Source organism: Rhineura floridana, chromosome 20 (genome assembly GCF_030035675.1).
Source record: "Rhineura floridana isolate rRhiFlo1 chromosome 20, rRhiFlo1.hap2, whole genome shotgun sequence".
NCBI classification, from domain to species: domain Eukaryota; kingdom Metazoa; phylum Chordata; class Lepidosauria; order Squamata; family Rhineuridae; genus Rhineura; species Rhineura floridana.
Window position 1 is genome coordinate 10,568,083 of NC_084499.1, and position 14,278 is coordinate 10,582,360.

The window sequence follows — 14,278 nt, forward strand, 5'->3', positions numbered from 1 at the left end:
TTGTTAAACATGTAAGTTAATATAAGCCCCTCCAGATGTCCAAAATAGGTATCCACACAAAATGGATGTCTATAAGAAGTATGTTCATATATAGCCAGGGTAGTGAGGTCCTCAGACCATTGCGTAGTATATGGTGGATGTTTATCCTGCCAGGCTTGAAGTCTGTCTGCAACCATAAAAACTTATTTTATTATCTAGTTTGATGACTGGGAGTAAAAATATGTCCTGGTAAAAACCAGCAGAATTAATTCAAATGTTAATACTTCCGAGTGAGTGTGTATAGGTTCATTGCTGCACAGACATTCTTTAAATGTAACTGGGCATACCTTCTCCAACTCCTTCGTTTCCTTGCAAATCACCTTTTCCCCCAATAAGATTCCTTGTCTTTCCCCATTTCTCCTTTCTTCTTCTTCTTCTTCCTCTTCTTCTCCTCCATCATCGTCATCATCATCATCGTCATCCTGTTTAGAAAGAGAGCTAGATTTGGTTATTGGAGGTATTTATGTCAACTAATAATGCACAAGGTTGCTGAAATTATACCGCTTTTTTTAAGCTGCAGTTTCTTCCTTTGGCCCTCTTCCCTTTCTTTGACATTTTACTTTGCAAACTAATATTCTTTTCAGGTACTGTCAAGGGAGAGAGAAAACCCAGAATGATCATGGGGATGGAGCGACTTCCCTATGAGGAAAGATTTCAGGATTTGGGGGCAAGGGGGTTGGTTTAGAGAAAAGGCGAGTCAGAGGCAACATGATAGAAGTATATAAAATGATGCATGGCATGGAGAAAATGGATAGAGAAAAACAATTTTTCCCTCTCACATAATGCTAGAACTCGTAGACGTCCAGTGAAGCTGAATTTTGGAAGATTCAGGACAGAGAGAAGAAAGGACTTCTTCACACAGCATGTAGTTAAACTATGGAACTCAATCCCACAAGAAACAGTGATGGCCACCAATTTGGATGGCTTTAAAAGAGGATTAGATAAATTAATGGAGGATAAGGCTGTGGCTACTGGCCATGATGGCTGTGCCCTGCCACCGTAATCAGAGGCAGTATGCTTCTGAAAGCCAATTGCTGGAAGCTGCAGGAGGGGGGCAGTGCCCTTGCACTCTGGTCCTGCTTGCAGGCTTCCCATGGGCACCTGGTTGGCCACTGTGAGAACAGGATGCTGGACTAGACAGGCCATTGACCTGATCCAGCAGGCTCTTCTTATGTTCTTAAGAAAAGCCCAAACCCTGCACTCATGATTGCTGCATGGCATGAGGAGAAATAACACCTGTTCTGGGCCACCTTTAGAAGTGAAGGTGCATTATGGGAGAAAGTGAATGGCAGCCCCATCTTTCTCTCTCTTGTTTCCCTTATATGGAGTGTTAGTACCGGAAATTGAAAACCATGTCTTTTTCTTTGGGGGGGGGGAAAGCCTTTCCCCACTCTGCCTCCCTTGCAGTGGCTGTGTCTGAACTAAACAGGACACAAACCATGTGAGGTTGCAGGCAACATGTAGATGTGTGTGAGAGAGAAAGTGGGGGTGGAGGGCTGGGGAGAGTTTGCAGGCAGAGAGCCTTCAGGCTTAGGGCGGTATATAAATTAAATTAAATAAATAAATAAAAATAAATAAAAAGAAAACAGCTCCTGAAAAGGGTATGTGTTGGGCAAGAGGTGAAATTAAAGGTGTTTCCCCTCCCATTTTTCTCTGTTTCCTTTTGTTGGATTTGTGAACAGCAAATACGTTTGCAGATTTGGTGGCAGGTGCTCACTTTTCAGCTGAAGGGAAGGAAATTAGTGAAATAATATGGCTTGGAGTCACAGAAGCCTATATTTGCCATCTCTCTTTTGCCGTTACTCCAGCCGTCTTCCTCTTCCCCCTCCCCCATTCTGAAATGTTTGCTTGAGGTGGAGTAGGCAAGCAGATGAGGTCTGTCCTTGCAGGAGAGAATTGCCTGTATGGTGTGCCACAGCTGTCCTGGAAGGGTCTCCACTGCGCCACAGGCTGTTCATGTGGGTCTTTTCTTTCTCTGTGTTTGTGCCCTGGTCTGTGGGGATCCCACTTCTGGGATTCAGCATGGAATTGCATGCATAATCAAAAGTCGTCTCTCTCCCACCCACCCCAGTTTCAGTGCAGTTGCTGTAAGATGATACTGTCCCTCCCAGGCATACTGCTCTTCTAAGCAAAATCTCTCACTTTCTCTTTGCATCTGGCCTGTCACTTCATTATTTTCACACTCCTTCCATCCTTTTTTTTTTTAAAGAAGTTTGTGATTTTGTCAGCGAGTGAGTAAGTAAGCAAGAGAACACCCACAATATGCTGTTTGTGATTTGGCTGAAGCTGCGAGAGAAAAAACAGTGTCTGTCTGTCTCTTTCACACTATCTCTATCTCTGTGGGGTTTGACTTTACCATCTGGCCAATTTTATTCCTGCCTCACTCTTTCTTTTCTTTACCACCTGGTTATTTATTTATTTTAATCTGTACTTCAGTGCTAGACAAAAGGCATTTAAGTATGTAGATTCAAATTGGTTAAGCTATACATCTGCAGTGACCATCTCCCTCCACTCATGCTGCAGGTAGCATTTTTTTTTTCAGTTCTGTGAAGAGGAAAAAGGTGTCAAATGACACCCCAGGTAGCAGATGGATTCTAGGCAGTAATCCTGTAAGGCAGAGGTAGCCAATGTAATGTCCTCTATATGTTGTTAGACGTCCTTTACCATTGGCAATTCTGTCTGGGGCTGATGGGACTTGTAGTCCAACAACATATGGAGGACACCACGTTGGCTACTTCTGCTGTAAGGTGTGAACCTCTCAAACATTATCAAGATTGAAGGGCTATTTTTGATTAATAGCGTTCCTAAGAAACGATGGAAAGTAAATGAGTGGAAAGGCCAGAGCTTGGAAAAGTTACTTTTTTAAACTACAACTCCCATCAGCCCCAGCCAGCATGGCCACTGTAGTCGGCTGATGGGAGTTGTAGTCCAAAAAAGTAACTTTTCCAAGCTCTGCTTTTGCCTACATTCCAGAGTGGAACTGCCTTGATTTCTACCACCACAAATGTGCATAGATTGGCTCCAGGCCTTAGTCTTGGAAGAGTTACCAATATCTAAAGTTGTTGCGTTGTTTTTTTTAAGGTTTATTTGCATATGGCTTTTTGGCCAAGGTCCCCAAAGTGGAGAACAGAATAGTACAGAATATAGCAAAGTTTCAGTAAATACAAATTCGAAAGTGTAATGCAATACATCAATAGAAATGTAACAAAAAACCAGTCATACCATAAATCACAATATATACATCCATGCATTTGTGCTCTCGCCACAAAAAGAACTTCCATCCACAAACACAATAACCTTTCCCCTGGAAGCGGCTACAGCTGTGGCAAAGTTCTTACAGCTGTTCTCCAAGGCGGGACTGCTGGCTGGCTGGCTCAACCTTCTGGCTCCTCAACAGGCTGCAGAGACTAAAGTTGGCATTCACCTTCCAGCCAACAATAGTCCTGTTACTGCTACCTGCCATCTCTAAGTCCATCACAGCCTCCAAATAAATAGGAAGTAGCTACAGCTGTGGCAAAATCCTTACAGTTGCTCCCCAGGCTGCGGATAAAGTGGGATCTAGACTGTGGAAGTTTTATCATCCTCGTCTGTTTCCAGTGCTCAAGCTGTGAGTGAGTGTCAGTGCTCTGTAGGCAATACATCTCCATCTATACACAAGAGTGAGGCACCAGTAGGCTGGAAGGAGAGGTGTGTGTGTCCAAGGTTTGTAGAAGTACATTTAAAAAGAACAACAACAACAGCCCAGTGAGACCTGAGATCCCTCCAGACTAGTGTTTTATTGTGGGCACAATTCTGCAACATGTTCTTAACACAATAATAGTTCATTAGTGGTGAATTCATTCTTCTTTATCAGTTCTTCTGCAATGCCTCCCCCAGTGCTACCACATTATTGCTGTCCGGTGAGGCTACAGCGCAACAAAAACGAGAGAAAAATAAACCAGGACATCTCAGTTATAAAACGTTACGGGATTTCAGCAGGACACTATGTTATAAGCACTGAATGGAAATGAAGCAGTGTGATGGCCCCAAAACTCTGACAGGCACAAACAGTATTGAAAGTGGGATCACATGTGACCACCCCAGTAGCATCACGAGCACCGTTCATCGTGAATGGGCAATGCAACAGGCACCTGAGGATGCTTAGTAGCCACTGAATGCTGGCTGACCATTGAGGGGTAGGGATGTGGGGGGTAATAGATGTAACAGAGTGTCTGGGGTTCTGAATAGGCAGCACCCCACATTACGATATCTTGTTGCAGGTCCCACTTGTATAACTATAAATCTTTAAGGAACCACAAGACTCTTTGCTTAACAGATTGACACAACCATCCTTCCAAAGTTAGTTCTCACTGAGGTGGTCAGCCTATGCCTGAGCTCTACCACTTCCAGCTACAGTTGAGGGCTCACATGCTTGAATGCTCCTTCATACCACAAGAAAAGAAATAAATAATGTTAAATCCTTGCAGGCTGAAAACTATAGCTTGTCAGGAAGAAATAATCCTTAAGAGCCTTCCCCCTGTCAGGTAGTTTTCTATGTGCAAGGTTTGTTTTATTTATTTATTCTATGATTACATTTATATCCTTCCTTTCCCCCAAGGACCTGTCAGTGGCATACAAACATGGTTCTCCCCCTTCTGATTTTATCCTCACAACTACCCTGTGTGGTAGGTTAATCTGAGAGACAGTGACGGGCCAAATACACTCACTGAGCTTCATGGCTAAGTGGGGATTTGAACCCGGATCTCCCAAGATCCCAGTCCGACACTGTAGCTGCTGTACCACCCACAGCCTAAAATGCAACCCTGGCTGGGCAGAGTGCATCAGTGAGACAAGAAGCTGAAAAGAGCCAAGAGCAGAGCTGAATCCCAAGGACAATAATTTGAGAGCAGGAGGGAGGACACTTGCCAGCCTCTATATATCAGGGGCTATGATGCTGGACAGGCTTCCAGAGATGCCTAGTATGTATGCATGTATGTATTTATTTTTCTTAATGGAAAATATAGTTATATGTAGTACCTGCACTATTAAATTATAACTAGAGAGAATCCATTATTCTGTTGAAATCTCCAAGTCATTTCTGAGCTCCGCAAATTTGCTGCTGCGGGGGGACGCTTAGCAAAATGCAGGATATTGTGACTTGTGCTAAGATGCTCGAGAGACAGATGAATTTAACATCTGAAGCTAAAATAATGATGGATTGGTCTCGTAAAGGGCAAGAGGGGGGGACAGAGACAGCAAGAGGAGGAGAATAGAGGTTGTGGTGGTTGTTGAGTAAAACATTTGTAGTGTGTTGCCTTAGGAAGAGTTGTTACTCTTGGAAAGCAGGGAAGGTATTAATACAGAAGCTGGTAATGGGAGCCAGATGACAACATTAAGAAGTTGTGCAAATATTGGTGCTCCAGGGACGGGAGGAAAACAGTGAGGAATGAGAAGATGGAAGTTACTATTTACAGAGGTAGTTCACACCTTCCCTTTCACAAGACTGTTAGAACAGCCCTAATGTGGGTCAGGCCAAACGCAATCCTCCACACACACACACTCTCCTTGGTTGTTATTCCGAGGAACATTGCCTCTGAACCTGGCAGTTTATTGCAGCTGTCAGGGCTGTTCATTGCTGCTAGACCTATCACCCTCCATTAATTTATCTAATCCTTTAAAAATCTATCTTAATCAGTAGCCTTCACCCAACATCAGGTGGCAGTGCTCATCAGTTTCATTGGGCGACTCCAAGTTCTACTGTTCATTGAGAAGGAGAGAGGAAAATGTTGTTTCCATTATGCATTTATACACCCCCCCACATACACACACCTCTCTTCTATCATGACCTTGTGCTGCTGTTGGTTTTTCCCAAGCTAGGTCCAAACACTTTAATGTTCTCATGGAATCTGGGGCTTATACTGAATAATGCCATTGTCATTGAAAATGAACTGAAGATATGTGGGACTTGAAAGCAAGATTGAGTCCAAAATGTGAAAAATTCTGGGCCATTTGCTCCAGAAAATGAACACTTGCACCATTGCATTGCAGCATTTGGGGCTTTTTAGTTTAGAGAAAAGGCGGGTTAGAGGAGACATGATAGAAGTGTATAAAATGATGCATGGCATTGAGAAAGTGGATAGAGAAAAGTTCTTCTCCCTCTCTCATAATACTAGAACTCGTGGACATTCAAAGAAGCTGAATGTTGGAAGATTCAGGACAGACAAAAGGAAGCACTTCTTTACTGAGCGCATAGTTAAACTATGGAATTTGCTCCCACAAGATGCAGTAATGGCCACCAGCTTGGACGGCTTTAAAAGAAGATTAGACAAATTCATGGAGGACAGGGCTATCAATGGCTACTAGCCGTGATGGCTGTGCTCTGCCACCCTAGTCAGAGGCAGCATGCTTCTGACAACCAGTTGCCGGAAGCCTCAGGAGAGGAGAGTGTTCTTGCACCCGGGTCCTGCTTGCGGGCTTCCCCCAGGCACCTGGTTGGCCACTGTGAGAACAGGATGCTGGACTAGATGGGCCACTGGCCTGCTCCAGCAGGCTCTTCTTATGTTCTTACGTTCTTATTGCCTGTTTATTTCCACTACTTTCAAGAGATACAGCCCTCATTAACAACAATATCTGATGATACAGGGTCTACTTTCAGAAGATCCGAAATGCCTCATTACTGACACCCTTTCTCAATACAGGAAGGGAAATATGTGAGCTTAATTGCCTAAAAGGTTTCACTTCTTTTGTATTATTAAGCTCAGCTCCTTTCTTCATTATTACACTTGAAAAAAAGAATATTTAGTAGAGCATTTCTGCAAAGCGTAAATTGCTGCCTTTTCAAATATTCTATCACATCTCCTAAATATTATCAGCCACTTTGTTTTCAATGTTTAATAAAAGTACAGCAGAGATGCTCCTGGCACTTCAAAAAACAACATATATTGAGAGATGGGGGTGGGAGGGAGGGGGAAGCAGTAGCAACAGCAACAAAATATTTGAGGATGAAAACTGTAATAGCCTCTTAAAGGAAAAAATGAAAGGGGGGGGGAGTTATATGACCTTGAATTTTAAACAAAAAATTAAAAAGAGAGACTGAAGAGAGAAACTGTGTCATCATCACATCCAAGTTCTTCTTTTAGTACCTTGTTAGCACCATTTGACATCAAACAGTAGCAGCAGCTGCTCTTGCTGTAGATCATCTTTGCTGCATAGCAAACAACTGCCTCACCAAATTAGCAGCTTCCTTACAAACCAGGCACCAACAGGGTGCCGGCTTTGGGCCCTTGGGCAGCCAAGTACATAGGATCTGAAGCAAGAGTCGCCACACAGTTGGGAGCAGAGTGGGACGGTGGGCTGGGGCAGATTCACTCAGGAGGGTTTGTGCGGAACTGCTTAAGAAGGAAGATCAGAACTGAGGAAGGAGTCCAGAATGAAACGGAGGCTGGGCATAAGGGAGAAGAGCAGGGGAAATGGCATCAGCTGGCAAACGGGTGTGGGAACAGGTAGGTAGAGTGGCAAAAAGCACAGGCAAAAATAATCAGGAGAAGAAGTCCAACAATCAAGGCTACAGTCTGGTTGCTGCCCAGTCCATGACCATCTTGGATGGCTACACAAAAGGATTAGACGAATTCATGGAGGATAAAGCTATCAATGGCTGCTAGCCACAATGACTGTGTTCTGTCTCCACTGTTGGAGGGAGGATATGCCTCTGAATACCAGTTACTGGGAGTCACAAGTGGAGAGAGTGCTGTTTATTTATTTTATTTATTATTTATTTATTTGTTTTATTTATATACCGCCCTAAGCCCGAAGGCTCTCTGGGCGGTGTACATAAAAGGTAAAAGCAGGCACAATATATAAATACAATAAATGTAATAACTCAAAAAAAACAAAAACACGCAAACAATACCAGAACCAAACAACATCCAGAATACAACATAGTAATAAAATATTGTAAAAATACACTTTAAAATGCCTGGGAGTATAAAAAGGTTTTCACCTGGCGCCGAAAAGATAGTTGTGTTTAGGTCCTGCTTGTGGGCTTCCCACAGTAGCGCCTGGATGGCCACTGTGAGAACAGGATGCTGAACTAGATGAGCCCCCTTCTGCCTGATCCTGCAGGGCTTCTCTTATCTTCTTATGACCTAGGACTGATCTGGTGGGATTTATTTATTCCTGTCCAGACCCCAAAGCGGTCATTTCAGACCATTCTCTGTGTATCACCTCCAAGGTACGTCTTGAGGGCAGCCACAACATAACAGGCCTTCCCTGTAGTATCTCCCAGTTTAGGGAATACTCTCCCCGGGGTGGCCGCCTGGCACCAACCGTATCATTGTTTTGTCACCAGGCAAAGACATGTTTTCTTTTCCTGGGCATTTGGGCAGAACCAACAATGTTACTGCATATTGCTAATTTGGTTTTTAATATTTTGGGGGTAATTTTATTATTGCATTCTTCCTAGGACTTTTTAATTTGAAGCAATATGCAAATTTAAAAAATCTGTACCTAAACCAACATCCAAGTCTCTTGAATTGAAACCGATGGGCTGCTGTTGGTGAAGGGGAGGGGAGTTGTCTAAACAACAGTGTCCCTCCGTCCTTCACTTTCCAGCCTCGTTGTCCACCTACCATGAGCACCACTGTACATGTACAGAATGATATAGCTAGGTTGCCGCATGCACCTGGATGTGCACATACCACACCTCTGCTGAGGGACCAACACTGGCTGCCGATCAACTGCCAGGCCATGTTCAAGGTCTTCTTGTTACGTTAACATATAAAGCCCTGAATAACTTTGGACTGAAAGACCACCTGCCCCCTTATAAACCTGCAAGATCATTTCGATCAGCTGGGGAGATTCTACTCATAATTCCGCACCCTACGGAATATCCTAGGGTGTTGACCTGAAAATGGGCACTTCCTGCTGTTGCCCCTGTACTGTGGAATGCCCTTCTCTCTGCCATACGTGAAACATCATCCATCAGTTGCTTCACATGTCTTGTAAAGACGTATCTTTTTGTCTAGGCTTTCCCTGACCCATAAGAATGGACCCTGATTTATGTGTATAGATGCTCTGAATCTCTGTTTTATTTGCTTTTATGGTTTTATACTGTTTCATTGATTTTAGGCTGTGTTTTTGTTTTAATGTGTATTGTTTCTACATTCTGCATAATGTGCACCACTTAGAAATGTTTAAAATATTGAGTTGACAAATACTTTTTTTTTTTTAAAGGAAGGGAAGAAGGTCCTAGTTTGAAGCTTGACCAAAACTGGCAGTAGTTAGCAAATCTATCTATTTGAAGGAAAGAAAGAAAAATGGTTGAGAACGTGTGTGTGTGTGTGACTGTGTGCGTGTTTTGTACATCTAAAAAGGGAGTACTGTCATTCCTGGCCATCTGATAGGACACCCACAGGAAAGAGGATGAATTTTGCAGTATGGTTTCTTCCGTGTTTTCAATTCAGCTGAAATTGGCCAGTCAGCTGGCCTTGCACATTGGGGCCCATTCTTGTCGCTGAGAGAGTGTAGGAAGCTGCCTATACTATGTGAGATCATTGGGCTTTTTATTGGCTACACTAACTGACTGCAACTCTCCAGGGTTTTTAACAAGCATTTTTCCCAGCTCTGTCTGGAGATGTTTGGGATTGAACCTTGGAATATCTGGATGATCTGACCATGCAAGTGTTGGTTTGTCCCTCTCTCCTCCTCCTTACAGAATCCACATCCTCTGCCCTCTCAGCGTGGTGGCGATTTTGTGGGAAAAACCCACTGAATCGTCACCACCACTACCTTTACTCTGCCTTATGCGATTACATCATTTGAATGTTTTCCCAGTCATGTGGAAGCTGCTTGTTCAAATTGGTTTGTGTGGTCTTGGGAACTCTAGGATTCTCTTCTCACTGTGACCTCAGAAGAATGTCCTTTCGAACGGCTGCTGTGCTGCAATTGAAACAGCTGCTGTGCTGCAAAAAAAAAAAAAGGCAAAACAAGTAGGCAGGTTAGAAATGGCACCCTCTTACTCAGCACATCTGTACTCTGTGCATTTGTGGGATTTCTTGCTGACGGCAGGGACAAAAACAAAGCCATCCCTCTCTCCTCTGTCCTTTTCTTTTTTTCCTGATGCCAAGAGGGGGATGAAAGATCAAGCTTGAATTCCCTCCCTCCGTCCCTCCCTCCTTCCCTCCCTCCTTCCCTCCCTCCTTCTAATGACTCAGACATTTGCAGGGGACCACCTCCCCTAAAAATGCAAGCCCAGACTTTGTTTGCTCTAGCATGAGCTGCAGTGGGGGAACCATTCTGAGCAGAGGAGCTCATTTACCAATTCAGACTTCTGTCATCTGCCTCTTGATTAGGGGAGGCAAAGGGACTTCAAAGGCCCAACAGTGTGCTTGAGGTGGGATTTGTGCCTATAGGGCACAGATCACTTGTGCCCTCTTTCACTTCATCCCTTCTCCATTTCCAGTTAGTGTTCCAGGGGATAGTCACTTGTGAATAAAAGTACCTAAATGCCCTATTTTACAGCCCCTGTCGGATGCAGCAGTGTGTTAGGATCCCTTTACAGTCCGAAGCCTACTCAAATTTGCAGAGGAGGCTTGGTGAGATTCCTACTCAATCGTTAGAGGGGGCCTTTCACATAATGTAGATTCCTGCAAGGCTCAATGGTACAATTTTAAATCCTACGGTATGCTTTACATATCCATTTCCCTCCTACCGGGGTCTTTCCAATGTCCAGGGCTTAGTCCTTAGTTTTATCAAGTGCCACCTTAAGTCTATCTCATCTACTCTTTCTCTGCTGCTTCTGAGGTTGCAATAGTGCTAGCTTCAAAACTCCTTTTGGTTATGTGGCCATCCCCTTGCTGCTGTCTCTTCACCGATCCCATCCCTCTTCTGATACCGAGTTTGGAGCCGAGTCAGATTCATCAAGCAGCCACGCCTCACCCTCTCTAGCACAGCTGTGTCAGATCCAGTGAAGTTTGGGAGTAAGACAGGTGTGGGGAAGTTTCCTGAACTCCAACCCCCATCAGCCCTGGCAATCATGGTCAGTGGCTAGGGCGGATGGGAAGTGTAGCTCAGCAACACGTGGAGGGCCAAAGGTTCCCCATACCTGCAGTAGGAGCTGTTTCCAGCTACCTCTTTGCACTAAGAGCTTACGAACAGCTTTGCTAGATCAGCCTTAAGGGTTCATGTGATCCAGCAGCGTGTAGCTACCCAGCCAAGTGCTTCCAAAAAGCCCATGCGCCTGCCCCCAAAGTCAGTTTCTCGCCATCGCTGTTGCCTTCCCCAGCAGCTGGAATTCAGAAGTAAGCTGTCTCTGAACACAGAGGCTCCATGTAGGGATAGTCCTCTCCTACATGGATTTATCTGATCTCTTTTTAAAGCCATCTAAGACAGAGGCCTAGCAGTGAACTCCATACATCAATGTTGCTCTTTCTGTCTGTTGCTCTTTCTGTCTGTGAAGGACCACCAGGGACTGCCTCCTGTGTGGATGCAGGTTATGGGCCCCGTCAGTAGAGCTTACTTGTGGAGACTGCTTGGAAGGCAAGTCTGCAGCCGGAAAAGACATGCCGTTTCTCCTCCCTACAGTGTGGGCTGATAAGGAAAACAAGGGACTGCTACGGGGAGAGCGAGCAAGAGAGCTGTTGACAGTGAAGCTGCAGAGTTCCTTATAATTGAGGAGGGAGGGAAGGGGTGAGGCAGAGAGAGGGGCTGACTGGTGTTCCATAGGGTGAGGCCTTAGACTGTGCTTAACTGGTGCCCCAACAAGGAATGGCCAGATACTCGTCCTGATGGCTATGTTCTACCTCCACTGTTGGACGCGGTTTGCTTTTGAATTCCAGTTGCTGGAAATCACAAGAGGGGAGAGTGCTGTTGTGCATTTGGTTGGCCGCTATGAGAAGAGGATGCTGGACTAGATGGGTCTTTGACCTGAATCATCTGGGCTCTTCTTATGTTCTCATGTATTCAGTGGCGGAACAGAATGTGAGGCAACACCTTCTCCCTAATGAATAACTGTGAATGGAACAATTCCATTGTTTCAGGCACTTGTGTGAAGGAAGAGAAGGGCAGGCACAGAGCTTGGGAAAGTTACTTTTTTTGAACTACAACTCCCATCAGCCCCAGCCAGCATGGCCACCAGATTGGGCTGATGGGAGTTGTAGTTCAAAAAAGTAACTTTCCCAAGCTCTGAGAGCATGGACACTGGGCCTTTTGATGTACTCCTGCCATGAAAGCCCAACACTTTTTTTCTTTTTCTAGGGAAACACTTCCCAGGTTTCTCCACCCCCATAGCCTTCACCCAGGTGCTCTTCTCTTCTGTCAGAGCTCCTTCTCCTTTTGTCAGGATTGCCCTTGCCATCCACTTTTTGTTCAGAATAACACTAAAATATAAATACATATAAAATATGTATTTATTTGCTCTCTTCCTTCCCACCAGCAGACAACTTTTTATTGTGTGTCCTGAGAGCCAATCTAAACTTGTGTTTCATGTGCAGGTTTGTTTTGGATGCACATGTGTCAGCTGGGGAAGGTGCTGGCAATTATAACTGTATCAGAGCTAAGGATGGGCAAGAAATTCAGTTCAGTTTGCATTTCGAGCCATATATATCAAACTCACACTTTCTGAAACAATATGAGAAGTGAAACACAGCCATCCTTCGAATTTTCACTTACTCGAATTTTGCAGTGGCGTTTGCCAAACAGTGTTTGCAAAAATACACGTGTTAGGGGAAAGCCTGCTTAAAAATTAATATATGAGTGAAAATAACAAACGAAAATTCATTGTGATGAGAAGCTGCTTGCAAAGATATGTACACGAGTCAAAACTGCCTACAAAAATGTGTTTATTAGGTGAAATGCACACTAAAATGCTGAAGAATTCCCATGAGGATTTTTTTTAAAAAATTACAAATTGCTGAAGAAACGTGAAGATTGGAAAAATGAAGAACCGACACTGCAAGATCCTTTCCATCCCTAATCAGAGCAGACACGGAGAGGGGATTTGATCCTTTCCTCCCCTGTTGTGGTCTTGGGGAAGATCCCTTTTCGGAAATTGGTATTTGCTTTGGAGTAACATCTCTCTTTGGGGCCAAGAGGAAGGAGATCCATCCTCTGCTAAATCAAACATCGACTATATGTTCACCGCCCAGAGAGCTATCGCTAGTCGGGCGGTATATAAATTTAATAAATAAATAAATAAATAAATATAGAAGAGGGATTTTCCTCAAGACCTCAGCTGGGGTGGAAAGGGTCAAATCACTCTTGTCTTTTCCTGTCTCCTGTGACTCTTCTAATGATTCTCCCACAAGCTGGTACTATTTGTGTGTTTTTTAAAGAAGACAAAACTGCACATTAAATGCAGGGTTTTTTTTAATCCGAAGGACTCCTTTCTTTTCTTTCGTTTCCTCTTCTTCTTTTTCTAGAGGATTATGGGGGCATTTTTGTTGTTGGTATGTGACCATAGATAGGGGCCGGCCAACGTAGTCCCCTTCAGGTGCTGTTGGATTCCAGCTTCCATCAGCCCCAGCAAGCATGGTCAATGGTCAGAGGCAGCATGCTTCTGAAGACCAGTTGCTGGAAGCCTCAGGAGGGGAGAGTGTTCTTGCACTTGGGTCCTGCTTGCGGGCTTCCCCCAGGCACCTGGTTGGCCCCTGTGAGAACAGGATGCTGGACTAGATGGGCCACTGGCCTGATCCAGCAGGCTCTTCTTATGCTTTTATATTGGTCATGGATGATGGGAGTTGCAGTCTAACAACATCTGGAGGGGCATTATGTTGGCTGCCCCTGGTCTGTAGGCATGTGTGTCTATAAACACACCGTCCTCACCATAATTAGTGGCACCAAAAAGCCACTTGGGAGGGAATTGGTGCATGTGAGGAGAGGAAGCACAAACCTCTTTCAACCTGAGTACACTGCAATCCCTCCTGGACAACCTTCTGAGGGTCCCATGTCAACGGTGGGTGGACCAGAGGCAAAAGTGGGTAGAGCAACAACCCAGTAAATCCTGCCCTTGTATAGTAGGCTGTTGTCTATACACACCCCAATCTATCTACTGTCCAGGCAAGCAAAAGGCATTATCAGAGTTCAAGGACATATTCCAGCCAGGCAAAATTGCTTGGGGTACAAAGCAGGGCCAGGGAAGGGTGAGGACTGAGGGGAGTTGTGAGGGCCAGACAGAGAGGCCTGGAGGGCCACATTTGGCTCCTAGATGTGATATTCCCCACCCCTGCTGTAGCATATTCCTGACAGTCAAGCTATGCTCTTCCCC

General features: G+C 44.6%; 1 protein-coding gene across 6 annotated transcripts in view; it reads left to right on the top strand.

Moving 5' to 3' along the window:
- Positions 1-14,278, top strand: part of ASTN2 (astrotactin 2) — a 773,365-nt gene that overhangs the window by 463,924 nt on the left and 295,163 nt on the right. The window lies entirely within an intron of this gene.